Raw genomic sequence first — 10,634 nt, forward strand, 5'->3', positions numbered from 1 at the left:
ACAGACATATTAGGAGACTTTACGCATAAGCAGCTCATCTCAGGTTCTACTATAGCATCATTACTGTTTGGATTTTCATTAGTCCAAATCAATGGGTCCTACATTGTCCAAAGAGTTTCTTTTAATTATCATGTAAATTAGGCCAAGCTTTCGATAACGAAGCCGGTTTTCTTCCGTGTATTTTGTACTGTGGAGTCATATTGATGGTAAATGAGCCACAAAATAAAAAAAAAATATGAGCCATAATACTGATCAGTAAGGAGACATTTATTCTTCAGTATTGTTATACGAATGTGTAAATTAACCCCCTTTTCTTTAACCCTTTGTTTGTGGCATAGAAGTAAAACAATTTAGATTACTAGTTTTTAGAGCAGAGATGAAGCTACACTGCATTCGGAAAGACTTCAGACATTTTATGTTGCAGACTTCTGATAATTTTTTTTTTTTTTAATTAAGTTTCCCCCCATCATTCTGCACTCAGTACCCCATAATGAGAAAGTGAAAATAAAATTTTATAATTTTGGCAAATTTATTAAAAAGGAAAAACTATAATTTCGTATGGATATAGACAGTAAGTATTCAGACCCTTTGCTATGACTGACATTTAGCTCAGGGGCATCCCATTTCTCTGGATCATCTTGTTTCTACACCTTAATTGGAGTCATCTGTGGTAAATGCAGTGGATTGGAAATTATTTGGAAAGAAACAGTCCTGTCTGTATAAGGTCTCACAGCTGACAATTTGTCAAGGCTGATTTCAGCCTGTAATTGTGGGAGGGGCGGAGGCTCTATAAATTCCTACTCACACATGCTTCTTCACTGGCGTCTTTCCGTGCAGGGGGCTGTTCCTGTCAGGGGTTACGTCAGTCGCGTCATAATCGAGCGTCCAGCTAGGTAAGTTGTGCTGCAGGCACCCCAGCTGCCTGCCCTTCTCCCTCAGGGAATCTCCGATTTCCCCTCACTTCAACACCGCTACCGGAGCAGTCATCCCATCAGCGCTGGGGGATTCATCTCCCCTTGTGCCATCAAGTCGCACCGCTTGCAACCACAAGAGGGGGGGGGGGGTTGGCTGCTGCGGCGCTAACAGCACTCCGTGGGCTGGAGAGATGCCGCTCTCAGCTTCATTTTTGACCCTATTTTTCATGGCTGAACGGAACACCAAAAAAACAAAAAAAACTTTTCATATATTCGATTAGTTTTTAGACATTGTCTCTTTACCAATGGTTTACTACTGGTCGCGCATAACGCCTACCTAGGCTAAGTCAACAGAAATTTCTACGCTTGCTCACGTCGTGTCGGCCCCCTTTTTCATCATAGAAGGTTTGTAGCCTCTCATTCAGGCGCCCTTTATATTATCCAGCCCATCTACGCTATCTGTTGCTTTCAATCACGCCACACTTCTCTCGTAAATATACGCTGCCGGTTCACGTTATTCTATTCATTTCCTGTTTACTAATGTCTACCGCCTGTTTAAATTATTCAGGCTGCAATTTCTTTCAATGTTTATAGCCTGTTTACGTCATTCAGGCTACGTTTCATCATATCTATGTCTCACGCCTGTTTACGTTATTCAGGCCATGTTTTCCGTGTCTTTTGTCTACCGCCTGTTTACGTTTTTCAGGCCGCGTTTTCTATCAATGTCTATACCCTGTCACGTTACTAAGGTCATATCTTGCAATATCTATCTCTCACGCCTGTCCACGTCATCCAGTCCATGTTTTCCTCATCTCTTGTCTACGGCCTGGCTACTTTATTCAGGCCTGGTTTTCGTATTATTTATGTTTTCCTCCTGTTTACGTTATTCAGGTCATGCTTTCTTTCAATGTCACAGCCTGTTTTCGTTATTCAGGCTACGTTTTTTGTCCTATCCATGTCTCACGCCTGTTTACATTATTCAGGCCCTGTTTCCTCATCTCTTTGTCTACCGCCTGTTTACGTTATTTATACTACGTGTCATGTCCTTGTTTACCGCCTGTTTTCGTTATTCAGGCCGGTTTTCTTTCAATGTCTACTGCCTGTTTTGGTTATTCAGGCTACGTTTTTGTCATATCCATGTCTTATGCCTGTTTATGTTATTCAGGCCCTGTTTCCTCATCTCTTTGTCTACCGCCTGTTTACGTTATTCATGCTACGTTTTGTCATGTCCTTGTTTACCGCCTGTTTTCGTTATTCAGGCCGCTTTTCTTTCAATGTCTACTGACTGTTTACGTTATTCAGGCTACGTGTCTTCCATACATCCATGTTTCTGCCTGTCCACTTTCTCAGGCCACTTCGGTCCTCTTTAATGTCTAGCCTGTTTTCGTTATCTCACGCCACGTTAGTCCTATATATGTCTACTATCTGTCTCCTCATCTTAATGGTTTTCACCCAAGTTGTCTCTACGGTCACATGTCTCGCTTATCGGTCACTTCCGCCATCAACCATATACTTCAATATTTATCTCATCTAAGCTTCGTCACGGTATTGCCTCCACGATACAAACCAGGACCAGGGTTCCCATTTTCCAAAGTCTTGCTCGCCAGGTTTTGGATATCAGTTTCAGTATGTCACATCTGTCAGATATCGACGAAGCCTCATCCATTCCAGAAAGCCCGGCATCCGAGCATGCTAGCAATACGTCACTAAGGAGCTGGACGGTTCCCAAAATTACTGCCGAGCTGAATAAAAGAGATCCATTACACAGCTTCTGCTCAGAAGGCAGACTTATATAGACTCTTAATATCCGAATCATCTTCCTCATCAAGGGAGCAAGTGTCAATGTCAACAATACAGTTGTCTTTGACACATTTGCATGCCACAATTAATAACTTATCTTCGTAAAACTCGGATATTCAGAACAGGCTGGTGGTAGAATCCAGCATACCCACACCTCCTCTCCCAGTGGCTTCCATGTCCCAGTCAACACCCCCAGGTAGGGTCCTTAACATGCCTGAAGTAGCCCTGTCCAATTGTGTGACAGATAGCAGCAAAAGAGATATCTTGGAAGGGAAAGATGTAAACCTAGCCGCAATTCTAATAGCCACTCATGATATAGTAGAGAATAGAACAATCACTTGTGAAAACGTTTTCATAGTTCTCAGATCCAGGGATGCCCGACTGAACAAAAAATTGTCAATCCCAGAGTTTGTTCTGGCTTTTAGCCAGTTCAGGGATATAATCTGTTCAGCCCACCCAGAGAGACGGGAGGAACTGGATCTATACCTGTACAGGGTCACTGACTTGGGGCATAAGTACGGAGGGCATTCCTTCAATGACTACCACCGCTCCTTTTCGGCAAAAGCCGCGGCAGCTCTCGCACAGTTTCAGCGGGTCATCAATTGGGCATTTCTGGATATGGAACTCTTCTGCCGTCATTTCGCCGGACTAAAAGCTCCAGCGTGCACTTCATGTCAGTCGATCCTCCATTCCTCCGAATGGTGTCCGAATTCTAGTCTTTCAGTGGCCCAAACTAGACCATCGGCAGACCCCTCTGGGTTTCAACGAAGGCAAAGCACTGGCACAGATGAATTGGGTCGTCCCATAATTTTCTTAGGTAACAGCCAGGTATGCAATAACTATAATCTGGCAACATGTAATTACAACCAATGCAGAGCACTTCACGTCTGTTTCGACTGCTTCAGAGCTCACCCCCTTTCAGTTTTCCCTCACAGAATGTCCAGAAATAAATGACTAGGCAGTGTTAACGTGGACCTGCTGGTGATACTCCTCCATGACCACTATAACCCTCACCAGGTGCAATTCTTGATAGATGGTTTCACGGAGGGTTTTCATAAGGGTCTCGTTGCCCTCCCTCAGTCCTCCTGGGAAGGTCCCAACCTCATGTCAGCAGTCAACGATTCAAATCAGTAGATTCCCTAATTCAGGCAGAAGTGGAGAAGGGTTTCCTTATTGGTCCTTACTCCACGGTTCCTTTCAATTATTGGAGAATCAACCCCATCGGCATTGTAACTAAAAAAATTCTCAAAAAAAAAAAACGCTTCATCTACGATCTCTCTGCGCCTCATGGTTCAGATATTCCTAGCCTCAACTCTTTAGTCCCCTCTGAAGAATTCTCCATGAAATACACATCACTTAACAAGGCCATATCATCCTTTTGACAGGTAAAGGGGCATGGCTGTCCAAAGCAAACATTGCAGATGCTTTTAAGCTGCTGCCTATCAACCCACAACTTTGGAAATTTTATGGAATAAAATGGGAGGATCTCTACTACTTCGCAAACCGCCTAACATTCGGTTCCAAGAGCAGTACTTGGCTATTTGACCAGTTTGCACAGGCCCTGCACTGGATCCTGGTAATCCACTGAGAATGCCCAATGGTCATTCATTATTTAGATGATTTTCTGTTGATAGAACAACCCGGCATTAAACCCTGTAAACTCAATAGTCTCCTCCAAGTATTCGCAAGTCTTAACATTCCGGTGGCCCCAACCAAAATAGACAGGCCCTCAACGGTAATAACCTCTCTAGGTATAGTCCTAGACACAGAAAAAATGGAAGCAAGTCTGCCGGAAGAGAAGCTGATCAAAATCAAGGAGATTATTTCCAAATTTGTGGGTTCCAGAATTCTCATGAAACAGGAGTTACAATCCCTGCTAAGCATGCTAAACTTTGCAACTAGAATCATGCCCCAAGCCAAGGCCTTCATGTCCAGATTATTGGATCTACTTCCGGCAACTACAGAGCAGGACTCCCCTGTATTCCTGGATTCTCAAGCAATGGCCAACTTGGCCACGTGGAATACCTTCCTGACCAACTGGAATGGGATCTCCTTATTTATTCCCCAATAGAGTCCTTCTTCTCCTACGGTTTTCTAAGATGCAGCCGCCTCCAGAGGTTTTGCAGCCATATATAAAAACCAGTGGTTCGCAGGTCATTGGCCACCAGAAATTTCTTCAGTCAATGAGTACCTTAGATCCTCCCCGCTATTAGAGATCTATCCAATTGTAGCTGCCGCTCAAGTCTGGGGTAGGCAATGGGCCAATTCTCCTGTGACATTCATCATGGATAACCAGGCAGTAGTGGACATCATTACCAAGGGCAGGTCAAAGTCATCTTATATCATGCCCTTCGTTCGTAAATTAGTTTGGCTTTCCTTACATTATAACTTCCAAGTGTCATGCAGACATATCCAAGGCATTCAGAACTTAGCCGCTTATGCACTGTTACGCTTTAATTTCCATAATTTTTTCCAGGTCATGCCAGAAGCGGAACAAACAGGATTATCCCCTCCAGACTTCAATACCCTGCGCATGGATTAGCACACTTCATATCAACAGCCAAATCCTTTGTGCAGAGGTAGCTATCTGCCAACACAGCCAGAAACTACAAGACTGTCTGGAAAATCTTCAAACAATTTTCCCTTCTCCATCCAAGGAACGACACAGATAAGACCACTTATTTAATGGCTTTCCTGGCTTATTGTCATAAACACCTAATACTCGCTCACAATTCAATCAGATTATACTTGGCCAGGGTGCAATACTACTCAACGTTGAAAGATCCAGATAGTAGGGCAACCTTCACTTCCCCCGCAATCAAGGCAACTCTCAGGGGCATTCAAAAAAGTAGCAGAAACACCACTCCAAGCAGACAACCAGTTTCAGGGGAACTGTTCAGATAGCTCTCCAACTCCCTAGACAGTAATCCTTTTGGGCTACAACCCAGCACGATTATTCAGGCTGCCATGTATCTAGGTTTCTATGGGTTTCTACGACCAGGGGAATTCACTGATTTCTCTCTCAAATCCAAAAGGTTTAACTAGGAGCCAACTAGTATGGAATCACGACCATTACATCTTATATCTGCAGTCAACCAAAACATCACAAACCAGGCCTCCCATTTAAGTTAAATATTTTCAAACTTTCAACAAGTGGTGCCCTGTTCAAGTTTTAAATAAGTTGATAATAACCTTGGGTGACTCCTCCCCTGACAGCCCATTACTGCCTTTCAATACCAAGCCCCTCACGACAGCTCAGTTCATATCCCACATCCGCATCTTAGCAACCGGCTTAGGTTTCGACCCCAAAGCCATATCAGAGCACTCATTTTGCATTGGGGCCGCCTCTGCGGCTTCTAAAAACAATTTGCCCAGTCATATCATCCGTAAAATGGGTCGCTGGCAATCGTCGTGCTTTACCAGGTACATTCCTAACCCACACCATGAAATTTCGGAAGCTTTCTGTAATTTAGTCTTATAAATCGCCTGTATTCAATAAAATCCTAAACTATCCTGCATGGCTTCTTTTGCCCCTTTATAGGCCTACCTACGTTCATGGCTATGGTCACAATCTAGGCCTTTCAGTAAGTCAGCAGGATGTGGATAGTTCAACTATTTTGTCACAGTCATATCAAGTTCTAGTATCCGTAGCCATGACCATAATGCATATCAGAAAAAATACCAAGCCATTAGGAGTAAAGAACTGCCTGTAGAGTTCAGGGAGAGGATTGTGTGTGGAAACAGATTTGGAGAAGGGTACAAAAAGATTTGATTGTCCCAATTTGTGCAGTACTCTGGGAGAAGTATCAAGATACATCTCTCCAGGATAGGCAACCTCTCTTCATTTTTCTCACTGTTTCTATAGGGGACATGGCAGGTTTTTAACTACTGGCTTAGATAAAGAGACATGGCTCACTGAGGCCAAGACTGTCTTCTCGGAACATACGTTTGTCCAGACGAAGTATACCCCCACATTTAATGGTGCCTTAAGTGAATTAACCAGAGTATATAAAGAACACATTAGCTCTTGGTGGGAGGTACAGGGTTTGGAGTATTACATCAAACAAGGTATAGTACCACGAGGCCTTACCCCAGCTAACCACTGTAGAAGCCCTGATCTTCTAAAAATGTGGGAAAGGGAAGCGACTAATAGCTCACCCCACTTTATGCATTTGCTATTAGAGGAGGAAAGAGCTATTCTTGAACAAGCAGAAGGACAACTTTCAGAACAGATTGAAATTACTAAGACGTTTAGTCATGAACCTGAATTTAACAATAGTGAAAACCAATTACAAAACACTATAGAGCGGTATCAATACCATCTCAAAGAACGTAAACACAAGTAGTTCACGAGAGACTCCCAAGACTTTAAAGAGAATTAGGCCTCATGCACACGACCATATTTTGTTTCCGTGTCCGTTCCGTTTTTTTTGCGGATAGGATGCGGACCCATTCATTTCAATGGGTCCTCAAAAAACGTGGACAGCACACCGTGTGCTCTCCACATCAGTATGTCCGTTCTGTTGCTCCACAAAAAAAATTGTGCATGTCCTATTTTTTTCTAGTTTGCGGACAAGGATAGGCATTATTACAATGGATCCGCAAAAAAAATGGATGCCATACAGAACGTCATCCGTTTTTTTGCGGACCGCAAAACACATACGGTCGTGTGCATGTAGCCTAAGGCTTACCTATTCCTCACAAACCCAGACACCACTCAAAAAACAGATCTCTCCTCAACTGAAACAGAGGTATCTGATAGCGAAAAAGAACAGCAATTCAAGACAAGGGGCAGAGGATGAGGGGGCTATAGACCGAGGAGGCAGGTATAATCAAAATCAACCAACCTACTCACACCAACCCACTCTTTTTTTAGAACAGGGAACACACTACCCGTTGCAAAGTCGGAACATGCAACCACCGACGACACAATAGTCACGGTGGATGACAAGCTTGTCATCAATCTGTCTTCCCGTACACTGACCCCGGCAGAAAATAACCTAGCGAGACGCGGTCTATCTTTTGTACCTACGACCAGGTTTGATCTCTTTTGCTGGAACAAGGATCTCCACTTGTTTGCCCGTAAATTGAGGTAGCATAAACATTTTAAACTCGTAGAGAAGAGGGAAAGCCGCGACCTCGGCATTCCAGTGGAGATCCTGAGTGACGTGCAGTTACTGTACATCCTTGAGAAGACATCAGGGAATCTTGAGGGGGAGGGACCTTTTACGGACCTTAAAAACAAAAAAGTCAAAAAATGTCCCCCGAAGGAAATGTATCAAGTATTGATGTATTTCTGAAACAGACTACTCGGGATCTGACGACTCTTAGTTCCATCCCCCCAAGGTTTAACTGTGGTGGGGAAGAACGAAAAGCAATTAAGACACTAGAAACCATCGGATAAGGGAGGGAATGTTGTCTATAAAGAGATGTGTTTGGCAATCCTAAATGATAGTTCAGGATCCGAGATCCTACCCAGAGATCCCACGGGTGGTTTCCAGAGGGAATTACGTGAAATCCTTATGAAGGCCAAAAGTGACTGGCTGATCAATGATGAGGAATTTGATTTCCTTTACCCCTCTCACCCGGTGACTGCCACATTCTACTGCCTCCGAAAAGTCCATAAGGGCACCTCTCCAGTGAGGGGACACCCTACTTGTGTCGGGGGTTGGTAGTTTATCTCAGAATAGCGGGATATATATTGACCGAATCCTGCGATCATTTGTACAGAGCTTGACTTCCTACGTCAGAGACACTGGAGATTTACTCACGAAGTTGGAGGACATTACAGTTGAACCTGGCTGGTTCCTGTCCTCGATAGATGTGGAGGCACTATATTCCTCCATTCCACATAAGGGCATAGACGCTTCTGCCCATTTTTTGAGGGCCAGGGGCCAGCACATAACATCTTTGTCTTGGACCTGCTCAGGTTTGTGCTCTCCAGAAACTATTTTCTCTTTGATGGACAATTCTATCACCAGCATAGGGACACCGCTATTAGCAGCTCTTGTGCGCCCTCCTATGCTAACTTGCTCCTGGGCTGGTGGGAAGAGACTTAGATTTTTGGAGAGATACCCCAGATGTGCATTGTACACGCGGAACTCTGGTCCCATTACATTGATGACATCTTTGTCATATGGAGCGGGACAGGGTTGGAGTTTTGGGATTTAGTCAGGGAACTGAACAGTAATCCAATAAACCTGAGATTTACCTCAGGTCATTATGAAGGACCATCTCCCATTTCTGGACATTTTGATTTCCAGAGATGAGAGAGGTGGCCTAAAGACCACTATTTACCGCAAACCCACTGCGACCAACGCCCTGCTCAGATGGGATATCTGCCACCCAACCCCACTGAAACATGTGGATCCCAACAGGACAGTACCTGAGACTTAGACATAACTGTTTGGAGTACAGGTGAATTTAGACATCAGGCGAGGGATCTTAGGGGAAGACTTTCACACAAGCGGATATCCCGATAAAATATTACGTACTTCCTATCAGAAGGCACAGGTACAGACACGTACCTCTTTACTTCATTCTGTAAGCCTCTCATAGTGTAGACACAAAAAATGATGAGGGTGATAGGGACTTTTGATAGATATTATAGGACGCCATTGGGAGATCTTACAAATGGATCCTGACTTAGCGTAGGTGCTAAGCCCGCAACTCTCGGTGACATATAGGAGGGGGGCTAATTTGAGGGATCACTTAGTGCATAGCCACTTAATTCCACCTGAGAGACCATGGACGTGGCTTCAAAACCCCATTAAGGGTCGTTTTAGATGTGGCAACTGCAGCTTTTGCGACTTCTTAGCTCTGGGAAAATCGTTTGTCGATTACTCTACAGGGTACATCCATCACAGATGCGATTATATCAAATGCCGCACCATGGGCGTGATTTATCTGTTGACCTGTGAGTGCGGCATGCGATATGTGGGGAAGACTCGTAGGGAATTCCTGCAAACGTATTGGGGAACATCTGAGTGACATACGCAACTACAGGGACTCCCCGGTTGCGAGACATGTACAGACTATCCATGACGGACGAGCCTCAGTGATTAAATATGAGGGAATTGAACATGTCAGGAGGCCACAATGGGGGGGGGGGGGGGATGTGACTGGATGTGACAAACTCATTCTACAGAGAGAATGCTGGTGGATTTTTAAACTGAATACCCCTAGCCCTCAAGGGCTTAATAAACAACTTCATTTTGGTTGTTTTGTATAGAGTACCTGGTACATGGACCACCTGGTTTGGCCTGGCTCTGTTCAGTTTTCAAAGCCCCCTCTTGCTCCTCCCCCTCTCGTTCATGACTTCTTTTATGTTCACCCTGGGTCTTTTATTGTATTTTGTTTTAACCCTTAGCCCCACTATGGATCACTGTTTTCTTTTCCTTAATTTTGTCATTGTATTTCTCCTATAGCTGTGTGTGCCCGTTATGTCCTCATAAACGCCTTATATAGAAGGAGTACCGTTTTACCGGTCTACCTCTATTTTTATTTGGTCTAATTTCAAAAGGTAGCTGGGAGGCGGCTGTGGCGGGTTCCTTTGTGGACATATAACACAATAAACAACCCCCCCGATATATATGCTCCTATTTGATTTGTTTGCTTTGTTTCTCCCATTGTACATGCTCCAGCGGGTGGCTTGCTAACGCTCACCGCTAGAGCGGTACTGAATGCTGTCCTTAACCGCACCATATGCCAGCTCTGGGAGCGCCTTTGGATCTCTTGGGGATCGGTGGTGCGTAAGCGCGTACGGCTGGCAACATGTGGTGACGCTACGTGTGACGTGCGCGCCTCTGGTCCGGCCCCCTAACATTTAAACACACACGGCAAGCCATTCGCTTACTGCCAGATATGCTTACCAACGAGGGGACCTTTCAGCTTGCAGTGTCCCTGCATTCAGGAGTCTAG

This window comes from Bufo gargarizans, chromosome 2 (assembly GCF_014858855.1).
Source record: "Bufo gargarizans isolate SCDJY-AF-19 chromosome 2, ASM1485885v1, whole genome shotgun sequence".
Classification (NCBI taxonomy): domain Eukaryota; kingdom Metazoa; phylum Chordata; class Amphibia; order Anura; family Bufonidae; genus Bufo; species Bufo gargarizans.